Below are 14,529 nucleotides of genomic sequence, written 5' to 3' on the forward strand. Positions count from 1 at the left end.
ATACCTGTATAATAATTTGCATACTGATCCTGTCAAAAGAAAATCATTATCTTCCTTGCCCAGATAAGCAGTTTGAGGAAAGCCAGTGAGGAAATCTATAGATATAAAAGCCTAACGTGCAAAGTGTCCCCTTGGGAGTTCGATTGCTTGCTATGACGTGTGCTGACCACCAGGGGGGCAGCGCAGAACGAAGGGAGCCCGCGACCAGCAGCCTGCAGCCTCTAGGGACCCTGCCCATACAGGAATTTCATGCACTGGGCCTCTAGTAGTAAATAAATAAACATTGTACCTTCCCACAAGTCCTCCTTCTCCCTTTGTATTTAGAGTTATTCATGGTTTTGAATTTTACATTAGATCCTTGGCCACTATCCAGCTTTCAAATGTCAAAACTAAGGCTGCACTTTACCATCTTGACTACTTCCTGCTCAGATAACCACCTCAGATCAGGCTCTTCCTGGGCCACATTCTCCTTTGTGACGATGGAGAAGGGACAGGTCAGCAGCCTGGACTCCAAGGACGTTTATTCTTGCTGTCAGAGGCTGTGGCACTTCCGAGGGTGCGAGGGAGACTGCCCCGGGCTTTCTCCCAGCTTCCGGCTTGCTGGCAGTCTCAAAGTCAGCAAAAAATCAAACCATCATTCGACACCAGTCTCTTCAAGCTGGTCTTGCTTCAGCAGTTGCATTGTAGTAAGCTCACATCTATTTGTTCTTATAGTCTTCCCATAACAATTGCTCTTCAGAATATAATATGAATCGGATTAAAACATACATATATATAAATACACACACACACACACACACACACACACAGAATCCTGCTTTAGAGGTGTTCCCCCAGAAAACATAGATGTTCTTGCCTAATCACTTTTATCGGGTTAGTGTGCACAAAGAAAACATTTTTTTAGATAAGCAAAGCCTCCTGTGCTCTGTACCCAAGGCACCTCCCCTTGCTGGAAGCGCCAGACCGAACTCTCCTGCAGGACAATCCCAGCACAGTGTCTCTGCCTCGCCACTGGTGTGCTTCTGCAGTTAACCACACTAGGCTCGCACTTACTCTTACAATTGTCAGAGATAAATAGGTTCTCTTCTTATGTGCTGTCCTTTTCTCTGTCCCTCATTTCTTCCTCTTTTCTTTTTCTTTTTCTTTTTTAAAAATATATTTTATTGACTTTTTACAGAGAGGAAGGGAGAGAGAGAGTTAGAAACATTGATGAGAGAGAAACATCGATCAGCTGCCTCCTGCACATCTCCTACTGGGGATGTGCCTGCAACCCAGGTACATGCCCTTGACCGGAATCGAACCCGGGACCTTTCAGTCCGCAGGCCGACGCTCTATCCACTGAGCCAAACCGGTTTCGGCATTTTCTTCCTCTTTTCAATCCATTCACAGACCCCAAACCCACCCAGACATTGGCTGACCTTTCTCAACACACTTCTATCAGAGTGTCAGTGAAAAGTGGGAGCTGCCTAGCGTGCCTGATCCCAGCCTGTGGGAGCCTGTGGGCTGATGCCAGCCTGTGGGAGCCTGTGGACTGATCCCAGCCTGTGGGAGCCTGTGGGCTGATTCCAGCCTGTGGGAGCCTGTGGGCTGATCCCAGCCTGTGGGAGCATGTGTCCTGATCCCAGCCTGTGGGCTGATCCCAGTCTGTGGGAGCATGTGTCCTGATCCCAGCCTGTGGGCTGATCCCAGTCTGTGGGAGCCTGTGGGCTGATCCCAGCCTGTGGGAGCCTGTGGGCTGATCCCAGCCTGTGGGAGCATGTGGCCTGATCCCAGCCTGTGGGAGCGTGTGGCCTGATCCCAGCCTGTGGGAGCGTGTGGCCTGATCCCAGCCTGTGGGAGCCTGTGGACTGATCCCAGCCTGTGGGAGCCTGTGGGCTGATCCCAGCCTGTGGGAGCCTGTGGACTGATCCCAGCCTGTGGGAGCCTGTGGGCTGATCCCAGCCTGTGGGAGCATGTGGCCTGATCCCAGCCTGTGGGAGCCTGTGGGCTGATCCCAGCCTGTGGGAGCTTGTGGCCTGATCCCAGCCTGTGGGAGCCTGTGGGCTGATCCCAGCCTGTGGGAGCGTGTGGCCTGATCCCAGCCTGTGGGAGCCTGTGGGCTGATGCCAGCCTGTGGGAGCCTGTGGACTGATCCCAGCCTGTGGGAGCCTGTGGGCTGATTCCAGCCTGTGGGAGCATGTGGCCTGATTCCAGCCTGTGGGAGCCTGTGGGCTGATCCCAGCCTGTGGGAGCATGTGTCCTGATCCCAGCCTGTGGGCTGATCCCAGTCTGTGGGAGCGTGTGGGAGCATGTGTCCTGATCCCAGCCTGTGGGCTGATCCCAGCCTGTGGGAGCATGTGGCCTGATTCCAGCCTGTGGGAGCATGTGGCCTGATCCCAGCCTGTGGGCTGATCCCAGCCTGTGGGAGCATGTGGGCTGATTCCAGCCTGTGGGAGCATGTGGCCTGATCCCAGCCTGTGGGAGCCTGTGGGCTGATCCCAGTCTGTGGGAGCGTGTGGCCTGATCCCAGCCTGTGGGAGCCTGTGGGCTGATCCCAGCCTGTGGGAGCGTGTGGCCTGATCCCAGCCTGTGGGAGCCTGTGGGCTGATCCCAGCCTGTGGGAGCATGTGGCCTGATCCCAGCCTGTGGGAGCTTGTGGCCTGATCCCAGCCTGTGGGAGCCTGTGGGCTGATCCCAGCCTGTGGGAGCGTGTGGCCTGATCCCAGCCTGTGGGAGCCTGTGGGCTGATCCCAGCCTGTGGGAGCGTGTGGCCTGATCCCAGCCTGTGGGAGCTTGTGGCCTGATCCCAGCCTATTGGAGCATGTGGCCTGATCCCAGCCTGTGAGAGCATGTGGGCTGTGGGAGCGTGCGGGATGTGGGAGCGTGTGGGGTGTGGGAGTCTGTGGGCTGTGGGAGCGTGTGGGCTGTGGGAGCGTGTGGGCTGTGGGAGCCTGTGGGCTGTGGGAGCGTGTGGGCTGTGGGAGCCTGTGGGCTTTGGGAGCGTGTGGGCTGTGGGTGCGTGTGGGCTGTGGGAGCCTGTGGGCTGTGGGAGCGTGTGGGCTGTGGGAGCGTGTGGGCTGTGGGTGCGTGTGGGCTGTGGGAGCCTGTGGGCTGTGGGAGCGTGTGGGCTGTGGGTGCGTGTGGGCTGTGGGAGCGTGTGGGCTGTGGGAGCCTGTGGGCTGTGGGTGCGTGTGGGCTGTGGGAGCCTGTGGGCTTTGGGAGCGTGTGGGCTGTGGGTGCGTGTGGGCTGTGGGAGCCTGTGGGCTGTGGGAGCCTGTGGGCTGTGGGAGCGTGTGGGCTCTGGGAGCACACAGCACTGTGCAGGGCCCATGGGCTGAGCCTGTGGGCCCTCTGGCTGGGCTTCTGCCTCCAGGCCTGCTGAGCCCACAGCTGTGTTCCTGGTCCTCCCTCCGTGCTTGGAGCTGCCAGCCCCCAGGTCTAAAGCCGGGCTGTCGCCTGTGCTCAGGTCTCCGAGGCCCACAGCCCACCACACTGTGAGCAGCCCCACACCCGTGTTGGTTTCTCTCCTGGTCATCGGGCCTCCCCACTGAAGGCCAGCCTACAGGGCACCTTTCATTGCCCTGGGAAAAGATCCTGTGGCAGCACCAGAAGGAACATCAGAGGCTGGTGTTATGGAATTTTGCAAAATGCCCATGAGCGCAGTGAAACCAAGATGGAAACACCTAGGCCCCAGACAGCCGAAGGCACCGCTGGCTTCGTCGCACCCTCGCTGTCCTCAGGAAATAGACACGGGGCAACGTTCAAAGTATCTGTGCCCGTGTCACATTAGAGTGTGAAATGCATGCCGCCCACACCGAGTGCGGTCCGCAGATGCCAAGGGGACTGCTGGCTGCCAGGCGGGGCAGGATCTGCGCTTGGGAAGCAGGCCCGCAGCCCAACTCTGCGAGTCAAGTCCTCATCTCGCGTTTCACAGGGCTGCAGCACGACAGCGTCCACCATTCCTGCTGAGTGGGCCAGGGCTGCGTGTTTAGGTTTCACAGCCATGAAGCAGGCTGTCCAGCCCCACAGGACTCCACATCTTCACCCTCACAGAACGCCACCCATCTGCCTCTCGGCGCCTCCTTTCCTTCCTTCCTTCCTTCCTTCCTTCCTTCCTTCCTTCCTTCCTCCCTCCCTCCCTCTCTCCCCCCCCCTCCCTCCCTCCCTCCCTCCCTCTCTCCTTCCCTTCTTTCCTTCCTTCCTCCATTTAGTGACACCATTAGATGAAGGGGTTTGAGCAAGATTAGATTTGAACGAAGTGTTCTGAGGGTAAAACTTTCCAGTGTACTATTTAGGGGGGATGACATAATTCGGGGAGCAGTTAAGTTCTGGTGACTATTTCTGAGTGACCCTTCGCATAGTCAAGCTGCGGGAGGGACAGAGGGGAGGGAGGGAGCACTAGGCTGGGGGTGGTGAGAAGCCCGCTGGATACTGTAACCTAGATTCAAAACTTCCAGGCAGGCCAACAGTTGACAGCAGTTTTTACTTCACTGCCCCAGGCTAGATGTTAAGGCCTAGGATTTGCCATACTCTCAGCCCATGTGGTAGTAATAATTTACACCAGTGGGTTTTGCTGTTTGCCTACTGCTCTCAGTGAGTTGGACAAGATTTGTGCTGGAATTTTATTTTCTCTTTGGTTTTTATTCCTTTAAGATCCCGACTTCTAAACAAATTCACCACTTGCTTAAAATAAATAGATCAACAGATAGTGAAAAACCCTGCACAATCGCCAGTAATTGTTACCTCATTTCATTTCTCAGATGAGTGGTCGCCAACATCAACCGTAGTCCCTAGTCACTTACACGGAGGGAACCACTCGCACACTGGGGGCCGGGCTACCCGGAGAAGCACCCCTATGTGGTGAGTCACATTGTTTCCCAAACCTCCTGGAACCATAACATTGCTGTTCACTGCCCTTCTCTGGCTTCAGATCGCCAGCACGGCAGTCTCTGCGCGCCCACGTGCCTACTGTTGCGAAGACCAAAGGGGTTTCCGGGAGCATCAGGATGTGTGCATCTTAGGAATTCTTATGGTTCCACCTTCATCATAATTATGACGTTTCATTAGAACAATAACCAAACCTACTCATGTGTTTAGTGGGAACGTGGAGGGCTGGAGACCTGCCGATGACAGGCATTTGTTAGAAGACTTGGGAATGGTAACAGCTCCCCTGGAAGTGAAAAGAAAAAGACAAAAAAAAACCAACAAGAACCTGAAGAGGAAGTGAAGTCATTAAATACATAAATTAGGTGTCACGTGAACCAAATTCCTTTTGCAAAGCCATGAGCACGCCTGAGCAGAGCCTGGGCGGTGAGCGCTGAGTGAATGTCAGCAGCGAACAAATAGGAACTGTGAGTCAAAGCAGAAGACAGACGTGAAGCACCTGAAACTGTCGAACAGCGTGATGGAGACCCTAGACCTCGGCGGCTTTACCTCTGTGCACGCAGCTCCGGTCTCTGCGTGAGGAGGGCGGGCAGTGGGCACGCAGCTCCGGTCTCTGCGTGAGGAGGGCGGGCAGTGGGCACGCAGCTCCGGTCTCTGCGTGAGGAGGGCGGGCAGTGGGCACGCCGCTGAGGGGGACCAAGAACGGCCTGTGCCAGAGCGACGCTGCCGAGGCCGGTGGGCGCCGAGAGGCGAGGCGGCGGAGATGCTACCTGATCCCGCAAACTGCGCTCCCCGAGGCAGGCGGAGTCTCCCCCTCGCCAGGCAGCTCACAAGAGAACGCACAGGATGAGGCCATTCTCCGGGGAAGGCCGAGAGGCACGAAGTGAATCCCCCGAGACCAGGGGACAGACGGACGGACGGAGGGTCTCCTGGCGTCTCCTCCGGTCCCGTCCCGTCCCGGGCTCAGCGCCGTTTCCCGTCCACCTGGGGGAGGCCCAGCGGCCGCACAGCGAAGCCCTTCAGCAGCAGCTGCTTTACTGGTCCTCCCTGACTCCTGCAGGAGCCCTGTTTGTACAGCAAGGGCCAGGGGACGTGCAGATCATCTGCAAAGCCTGGGGCCCTGCGGCGGTGCGCGGGGTAAGGGGGCGCGCTCCCTCTGCCGCCCCCGCTATTCTGCCTGGCTGCACCCTGCGGTCTCCGGGGCAGAAACCGGGATCCTTTTCCACGGGAACTCGCGCAGGAGAGCTGGCAGATGAATTTTTAACGTGACGTAACATTGGAAACCAATGTGTGGCTTGGAGAGAAGCCTTTGCACCACCGCCACAGCCGGAGGCAGGAGCCGCCCGACAACCTAAGGACGGACCCAACAGCCGCTCCGGTGCCAGGCCGGGCGGGCCGGCTTCGCGAAGGCAGCAGACACCTGTCCTCCGCCCGCCCAGCGCCAACGGCACCCTTGCTTACTGAGTGCACTGACTCTGTCCTCAGCAACCTGAGAGGGGGCTACCACTGCCGTCCCATTTTACAGATGAAATCACTGAGGTTAGAGAGGTTTACTGACTCACCCCCAGTCCACAGGCAGTGGCAGAGTTGAGATTTTAGACAACAGAGCTTAAGTTACCGAAGTATGTGCAATAGCAGAATACACATTAGAAGTAGAGCGACCAAATAAATTATCAGAAAAATAGTATATTTGAGAGTGAAAGGGCACGCTATTCATACATGTGCTAGAATAACAAATGTGAACCGTGGACTTCCCGGACAAACCACGGGGTGTGGGTGATTTAACTGTGACGTGATTGAATTGAGATGCAACAGAAAGTGTCTCTGGATATTTACTCATTTCCTCAGTGATTATTTGTGGGGAACCTACCATGTGCCACACTGTCCTAGACAGTGAATCACACAGACAAGGCCCTTCCTTCATGGAGCGACGTCCTAATGAACGTCATGTGTGCACATGTATCTGTATGTGCATATGTACATGTGCAATTCAATAAGTGTGTATGCAGGTGCAATACTAAGACAGATATGACATCTTTCCTCCTATAAATCTGTTGGGGTTGGACTTTAGCCTATTAAAATTATATGGGTTGAACATATAATCTATGAATTAACATGATAAACATATTTAGAAAGCACTAGAATTCTACATTCCCAAAGTTATGGATGGTGGAAAAGATTAGAGCAGTGGTCGGCAAACTGCGGCTCGCGAGCCACATGCGGCTCTTTGGCCCCTTGAGTGCGGCTCTTCCTAAGCCTTAGGAGTACCCTAATTAAATTAATAACAATGTACCTGCCTATATAGTTTAAGTTTAAAAAATTTGGCTCCCAAAAGAAATTTCAATCGTTGTACTGTTGATATTTGGCTCTGTTGACTAATGAGTTTGCCGACCACTGGCCTAGACCAAGGTTCAAAGATTCCAGCCTCAAGTGCAGCTCCCACTCCCCCCCCTCAGGCCACACGACATCTCCTTGGCTCTCTCCTGCCCGGTTCAGGGTGTGAGGTCAGACTGGCCTTAACGTTGGGGTTGCAGCTGCCTCCAGTGTATTGCAGTGAGTCCACACATGGCCCCGTGGAGCAGGCAGGCTGTTACTGTCATTATCGTCTGATTCTACAATGAAAAGCTGACCGGCAACCGGAGGTGGTGAGGGCCGGCATGAGACTCCGAGGCAGCCAGGCTCCGACTCCCGACTCCCGGTGAGGAGGTGGCATAAGACACGTCCAGGAGCGCTGGCAACCACTGATGGGAGTCGGAGTCAGCCCTCTTCTCTGGAGGCAGCCCCCCCCCCCCGGCCTCCCCCCCAGGCCTCCCCCCCCCCCCCCGCCTCCCCCCACCCACCGACTCTCAGGAGCTGCAGTGCCCTGGGCGCTCCCGGAGCTCTCGAAAGCATTTCCTCATCTATTTTTTAAACCTGGGGATAATAATGGTGCCTGCCTCCCAGCGTCACTGGGAGGATTAAATGAGATAACGCGTAGGAAGCACTGGGCCAGATACCTGGCATGGAGAATGCTCTGCCATTGTTAGCTCTCACCATTCTACTGCATGAACCACGCTGGGGGATTAGCCAGTCTCACCATCTCCGCCTTCCATTGCCACCTGCCACTGAGAAGGCTCTGCTGGGAGGCCCTGCTCTGCCCAGGTTCCTCCTGGGCCTAGCAGACCAGCTCGCCAACAGGACGGCGCTGCCAGAGTGCAGTGGGGGCTCCCTGCGGGGGCCGCGGGGGGCGGGGGGGGGCGGGGGGAAGCCTTTCAGAAGCTCTCACATGCAGGTGGGCATGTCACCTGGTCTCTTTGCAGGTGAAATTTATAAATATAATCGTGAATTTGATTTTTCTTTTCTTACTTTCTCAGGTGACCTTTGTATGCCAACACTAGGCAATGGCATGAAAAGCACATTTAAAGCTACAGGGCCTGCACAGCTGCAGGGAGAGCCTTCCGAGGCGGCCCCAGCCTCTGCAATTACTGCAGAGAGACACACACGCAGCTTCAATAAGGGAAGAGCTGTGTCAATCTAGGTTGGAAAGCGCTTGCACCAGGTTATTCCAGGAAGTACGTCAATTATGATTCATTATATTTAAAGATGTCATTGCAAGAGAGTAGCCTGTAATTGTGCATGTCTCATTGGAATGACAATACGCCACACCCACACATCTCTTTAACACAATAAACACATGTTTGCCTTGGCTTGGGTTTCTTTTGCTCTGAGAGTAAACTCTTTGTTAGAGACTGTTTCCTCCCTCCAGAGTCTCTCCCATTATCCCTGTGGAAATAGGAACAGAAGCAGCAGCTACAGGTCCTCCTTCCACTAATTAAATAAGAAGCAAGTGCACGAAGGTGTGCCAGGGCCAGAACACAAGGTGAGTGCTGAGCGGCTGCTAACGCACAGCCTCCCTCCTCTAGTCGGGGCTGTCTTTCCCGACACTCCGTCAACTGCTGCTATTTCCTTTCCAGACACGGGCAAAAACATAGAGGATAAATCAAAGGCAAATATACCTCCACACCCTGCAGACAGAAAAACTAGGAACGTACAGATTACTTTTACCTTAAAGAGAATCCACGATGACATTCTGTGAGCAGAACATGCCTGTGGGCTTGGAGCATTAGGTAGAAAGCACTTCTTAGAGACCATGGACAGGCCCCGGAGCCACAGTGTGGGCCACGGAGGCCTCTGCCCCCGCAGCCAGGCAGCACTGACAGCTAGCCGTGCTCAGCACTTTTTTTTTTTTTAAACCTGGAAGGCCTGATACAAGGAGCAAAATCAAAGTGGGAGATGTAGGTTGACTTTCAAACCATAAAACCAGAACTCCAGATGCAGGTACTGCCCGCCCATGTGCTGGGACCTGGCATTTGAGCACCCACATGAGGACAAGAAATCTGACTTCAGTGAGTAAGGGAAGGACTCCGGCCTAAATTTCTGAGTATCAAAGAGCTACTTTGTCCTAAATAAGCAAATAGAATAGCCAGGGAAAATGAAAGGAAGCACATCCACTCTTTATGGTCTCGGGCAATGGGCAAAGTGACCCGTGAAGTGTAAGACTCCAGGTCCACACCACATAACTACATAAGATCTATATTCACTGTCCTTGCCTCACATAGGAAAACCAGACTAAAAAGCTAATACTAAACGCAGGGAGGTTCCAGGAAGCAGAACACTCATACCATGTGTGAGAACTGCTCACAACTTCAGGGAAACAGAATCCACCAGGAGCACATCCCCTGTGAAGCTAGCGCACTATCATTTACGTTATAAAATCCCTCTATACAAAAGCCTAGGCGACCGTCCGACCATTTGATTGTCTGACCAGTAGTTATGATGTGCAATGACCACCAGGGGGCAGATGCTCAATGCAGGAGCTGCTGAGCTGCGGTGACTTGGCAGCTGTGTTTCTTGGGTTAAGCACCCGGAACCAGAGAGAAGGGAGTCTGATTCTAGGGTGCGTCACCCGAGAACTGCCTTTTCTCAATTTGGGAACCCTTGGAGGTTGTTGGAGAGCCGGTTTCAGCCCAATCCCTGCAGGCCAGGCCAAGGGACAATCCGTGCACCAGTCCTCTAGTCCTATATAATAAAAGCCTAATATGCAAATAGACCAAGTGGTGGAATGACCGGTTGGTGAGGGGCATGGTGCAGTTCCCTGATAGGCCCACCAGTCGCCTCCCGCAGATAGAGGCCAGAGTGTGGCTTAGGCCTGCTCCCTCCAGACCCCCTGAGGGCTCCCAGACTGCGACACCCAGGCCAGGCTGAGGGACCCACCTCCCAGTGCACAAATTTTCATGCACCGGGCCTCTAGTAATATATAAAAGGGAAAGTCAGTAGATGTGATAAACATATGAATTAGCAAACCAAAAAACTAGAATTCACAGAACAATCTAAACCAGTGATGGCAAACCAATGACACGTGTGTCAGAGGTGACACGCGAACTCATTTTTTTGGTTGATTTTTCTTTAAGTGGCACTTAACTATATAAAATAAATATCAAAAATATAAGTCTTTGTTTTACTATGGTTGCAAATATCAAAAAATTCCTATATGTGACACAGCACCAGAGTTAAGTTAGGGTTTTTCAACATGCTGACACGCCGAGCTCAAAAGATTCGCCATCACTGATCTAAACAGTAAAATAGTTTAAATAAAATAATGAAAAGAGGAATGAAACCTATAATTAGATAATAAAGAACATGAACAAACTACAGACGAACTTGGAAAAGGACCAAAGACGCTTACGTGGAAATAATTGAAATGGATTTCCAGGGAGCAGGTTAATCACAGAGCAGAAACACACTGCAAGTCATCTGCAGCTGGAGCAGACATGGAGCAGCATTCAGAAACTTGGAAGCACAACACATTTCAAGAAGAAAAATAAAATAAATTCCTACTGAGACACACCACGGCAGCAGCACAGTAACCAAAGGGAAGGCCTTAGGCACAAGCCGAGAGCAAAGTCAGATCCACTCCAAAGACCAGTGAGCAGCAACACAATTCCCCTTAGCAACAAAAGCGGGCAGAAAATAATGAAATAATGTTTTGCAACTAAGTTATAATTACCCAACCCCTGGACTGTTATATAATTATTCAAGAAAATAATCAAAGTAAAGACATTTTTAGACAAAGACCGAGGGAATTCATCATTCAAAGGATGTCCCTGAAGTATCCACTCAAGAACATATATCAGTAAAAAGAAAACCATCTGGAAGAGAAGGGAGATACCGAAGTAGCAATGCAGACGAACTGATAGCATGTTCCAGCTCTGTGCCGGGATTGCTAATATAAGTTAAAACCTATTGGAGGAAGTTAAATACAAAGCAGACCCAAATTACAAGACAAAAACTTAGAATTCGATCATTGGGAAAATCTTTCCAGATACAAACCATCAAATTTACTTGATTTTACGGGTGAGTTTTGCAACCCTCCCAGAAACAAATACATTTATATAAAAGGTATTTTGTATACATCTTAGGGCTTCAAGACACGTGAAAGAATTCTACAAAAAATAAATAAATAAAACATCCCATTAGTGACAAATAATAGTGTAATTGTTAAAGTTGATATAAAAAGTAACATTTTGGTGTGAAATCGTATTTTATAATAATAATATGCTATTATTTGAAAAGGTACAAAACGATTCCTGTGGTAGAGCACAGCGATAAAATTCTAAAGAAAGCACCTGACTTGGTCCTTGGAAAGAGCCGGAAGCGGCGGAGCTGTCCTGCAGACAGAAAGAGGGGGCATGGCCAGCCGGAGAGGGAGGCTGGGCAGGAGGGTCTGCAGGAAGCAGCGTGTGGCGTGCCCACAGGAACACCAGCTTCAAAGTGAGATGTGGGTCAAATAATAGGGGAGACCATGAGCTTCCTCTCACCAACCAGCTGGCGAGCTCAGGAAAACCAAATCTGACAAAGAAAAACAGGTAAAGGACAAGGATCGTTCTTTTGTTTTCTTCACAGATCAATGTCTGGGTAAGTCAGGCAGGTGTTACCTAAGCAAAGTGGTTTCATATTTCAAATTCAGGACAGCAGGGAGCCCAGAGGAGAAACCGTCATGGACCAAATTGTTTTGTCATTCCTCAAAATAATAATACAAGTTTATCTGATTTTTAAGACAACAGGATGGAAGGAAGTGGAAAATGCTGCATCCTAAGGACAAAGGAAGTGAAAAGGGCAGGATGGGGCCTGACACCTGGGAGAGAAGTGAGGGGCATGGGGGCCCTGAGGACAAGGAAGGGGCCTCTGGCTGGGAGCCAGAGCCCTGAGCCCTAGGGGGGTGGGGGGGGGGTGGGGAGCGGGGGAGGATGCAGGCCTGTCCCACTCAGCACGGATCCACTGCCCACTGCACAGGAGACAGCAGAGGGGCCAGCCTCACACTCCAGACAATGTTTCTCTTCTGAATTCTTGGCCCCTATTTTCTGGGCTGTAGACTCCACCCCGTGTATAGGGCTGATCAAGCAAAGTGGGCATTTTTACTGTTAAAAAACCCAACTTACTCAAAAGACAAACATTTAAAATGAAAGAACATGTGTGAGGATTGAGCGAAGAACAGATTGGGAGATGTTTCTTGCCAAAATTTTAAAAACTTTTCAAAGCTGTACTAAATTTTCTACGTTCTTTTATTTATGTGACCTACTTCATTTATACATACACACCCTCATCACCCTCTTCCTCATCATTTTAGGAAGCTTTATTACTACAGAATTTTTTTAACCAAATAATTAGAAAGTTGATTTTCCCTAATAATCAGGTAAAACAATGAAAAGCTGACTCATTTAACATTTCTGATTGTAATTTTTCTAGGTTTCTATTGTGTTACAAACTAGGAAACTATTCTGAACTCACCATCAGGCATGATTTTTTTTTTTTAAATTTTCAGTGATAGCTGACATAACGTAATATCTTAGCTTCATGTGTACAGCACAGTGCCTTGACCCTCCTACAAATGTCATTAGAAGCCTCCCTCTGGGGCAACCTGTCTAACCTGGTTCAGATTAATCACCGGTGATATTTCTCCAGGATCTCTGTGGCAGGTAAGTTCAGGTACACCAGGTACATGGCATAAAAGTGCCACAAATAGAAACCATGGCATTTTGCATGAGTTAATATTCCTGTTACCTCATAGCCTCATGTCCCTCTGTACAGCTCAATTTATCATCCTCCCCAAATATGAGCAAATTAAGACATATAAATGACCCAAAATAATAGGTTTTTTTTTTTCATTGCAACAGTTAAAATAAAAATTGAATGACTACTTAATGGGCCAGGGAAAGTGTCCCACAGTCTAGGGGGCACCCCCGGGTCTCCCAGGAAAAGAGCAGCGGCAGCAGCAGGACTACACACAGGGAGAGTCTAGACAAGACCCCAAGGACAGCTCTGGGGGCCAAAACCCACTTTCTGCTCTGAGAGCTCTCCACTGGCCCCAGCCCTGGCGGTCTGCACTCGGGCCCCTCTTTGCTGAGATCCTCCTGGCCGGGAGATAGGAGCATCTGTCCTTGCTTCCAACTCTGTGCCACCCAGATGCAGAAAGGAAAGAGGCAACAGTAGCCAGAGAAGTTCGGCATCCGGGGGAGGCAGCAGACCGGAGAACGGCCAGTGCTGGCCAGAAATAAATCTGCATAAGAAAGCTGCCAGCAGGCAGCTCAAGGCACCTATGCCACACACCAGCACAGACCCCTCTTAATAAATACCACAGTTAATGTGACAAGGTCACATAAGATGAAGAGATCACGATAGGAAAAGAGTTAAAAAAGGCACCCCACAGAATGAGAGCCTTTGGAGGAGGCACGCTGGGAGAGAAGTGGAGACGCAGGGGGCAGCCTGGCTGGCACTTCCACAAGGAGCTGGAGCGCCAGGCTTGTCCACGTCGCGGGTGCCACTCCCACTCCCACTCCCCTGGTGTTCACTGCACGCCCAGCACTGTCCTGAGGATGTTATACAAATCCATTCTCCTTGAATCTTCACAAACCCAGCCTCCAGGACAGGCAGGAGACGAGACACTGGCAGCCCTGGTGGATTCGGGCTCACCCCCCGGCCAGGTGGCCTCTCCATTTCTCAGTTCCCTTGAACGGGAAACGAGGTCATCGTGCCTCCCAGGATGGTTGTGAAGATGAGACATAATGAACTTAAGTGGCTACTCGCAGCTGCTATTAGTGTAATTAATCAGATTAAAATAGCCAGGAGTGAAGAGCAGAAGAAAGAGTTGTAATTGAATAGAAATGGCAGCAGAGAGCCGTCAGGGGAACCGGCACAGAGCAGCCCTCCCGGGCAGGCTGGTGGTGAGAACAGAGCCCGCGTGCGGCCGCCACTCGGTGTGTCTGTGGGCGACACGGGAATGCTGAGTTCCAGTTTTCACCTCTCCAAACGGGAGTATTAGTATCTGTCCCTCCTGCCGGGCTGTGGTCTGCGGGATGGCTCCTGAGTGTATTACCACGGAGGAGTTCGTGTGCATGTGCAGGCCCTTCACGCCCGCTCGCCCTATGTCTCAGGTGGAATAAAACACTGGTGATTAAAGATGGCGAAACATCGAGTAGCAGGTGCCTCCTGTGGTCACCAGTAACAGGATCTAGTTAATTCAGTCTGACAGGGAAGGTTCCCTTCCTGCTCACCTCCCCAAGTCACCCCTCCACCTGCCTGGCCTTCCCTCCACTGGCCAGCCTGGCCATCCCTGCAAACCCTGAAGAA

The 14,529-nt window shown here is 51.8% G+C and overlaps 1 protein-coding gene across 1 annotated transcript in view; it reads right to left on the reverse strand.

Moving 5' to 3' along the window:
* Positions 1–14,529, reverse strand: part of SLC9A2 (solute carrier family 9 member A2) — a gene marked incomplete at its 5' end in the record, with an annotated part of 122,954 nt that overhangs the window by 107,247 nt on the left and 1,178 nt on the right. The window lies entirely within an intron of this gene.

Source organism: Myotis nattereri (genome assembly GCF_964212035.1).
Source record: "Myotis nattereri genome assembly, chromosome: 10".
Taxonomy (NCBI): Eukaryota; Metazoa; Chordata; class Mammalia; order Chiroptera; family Vespertilionidae; genus Myotis; species Myotis nattereri.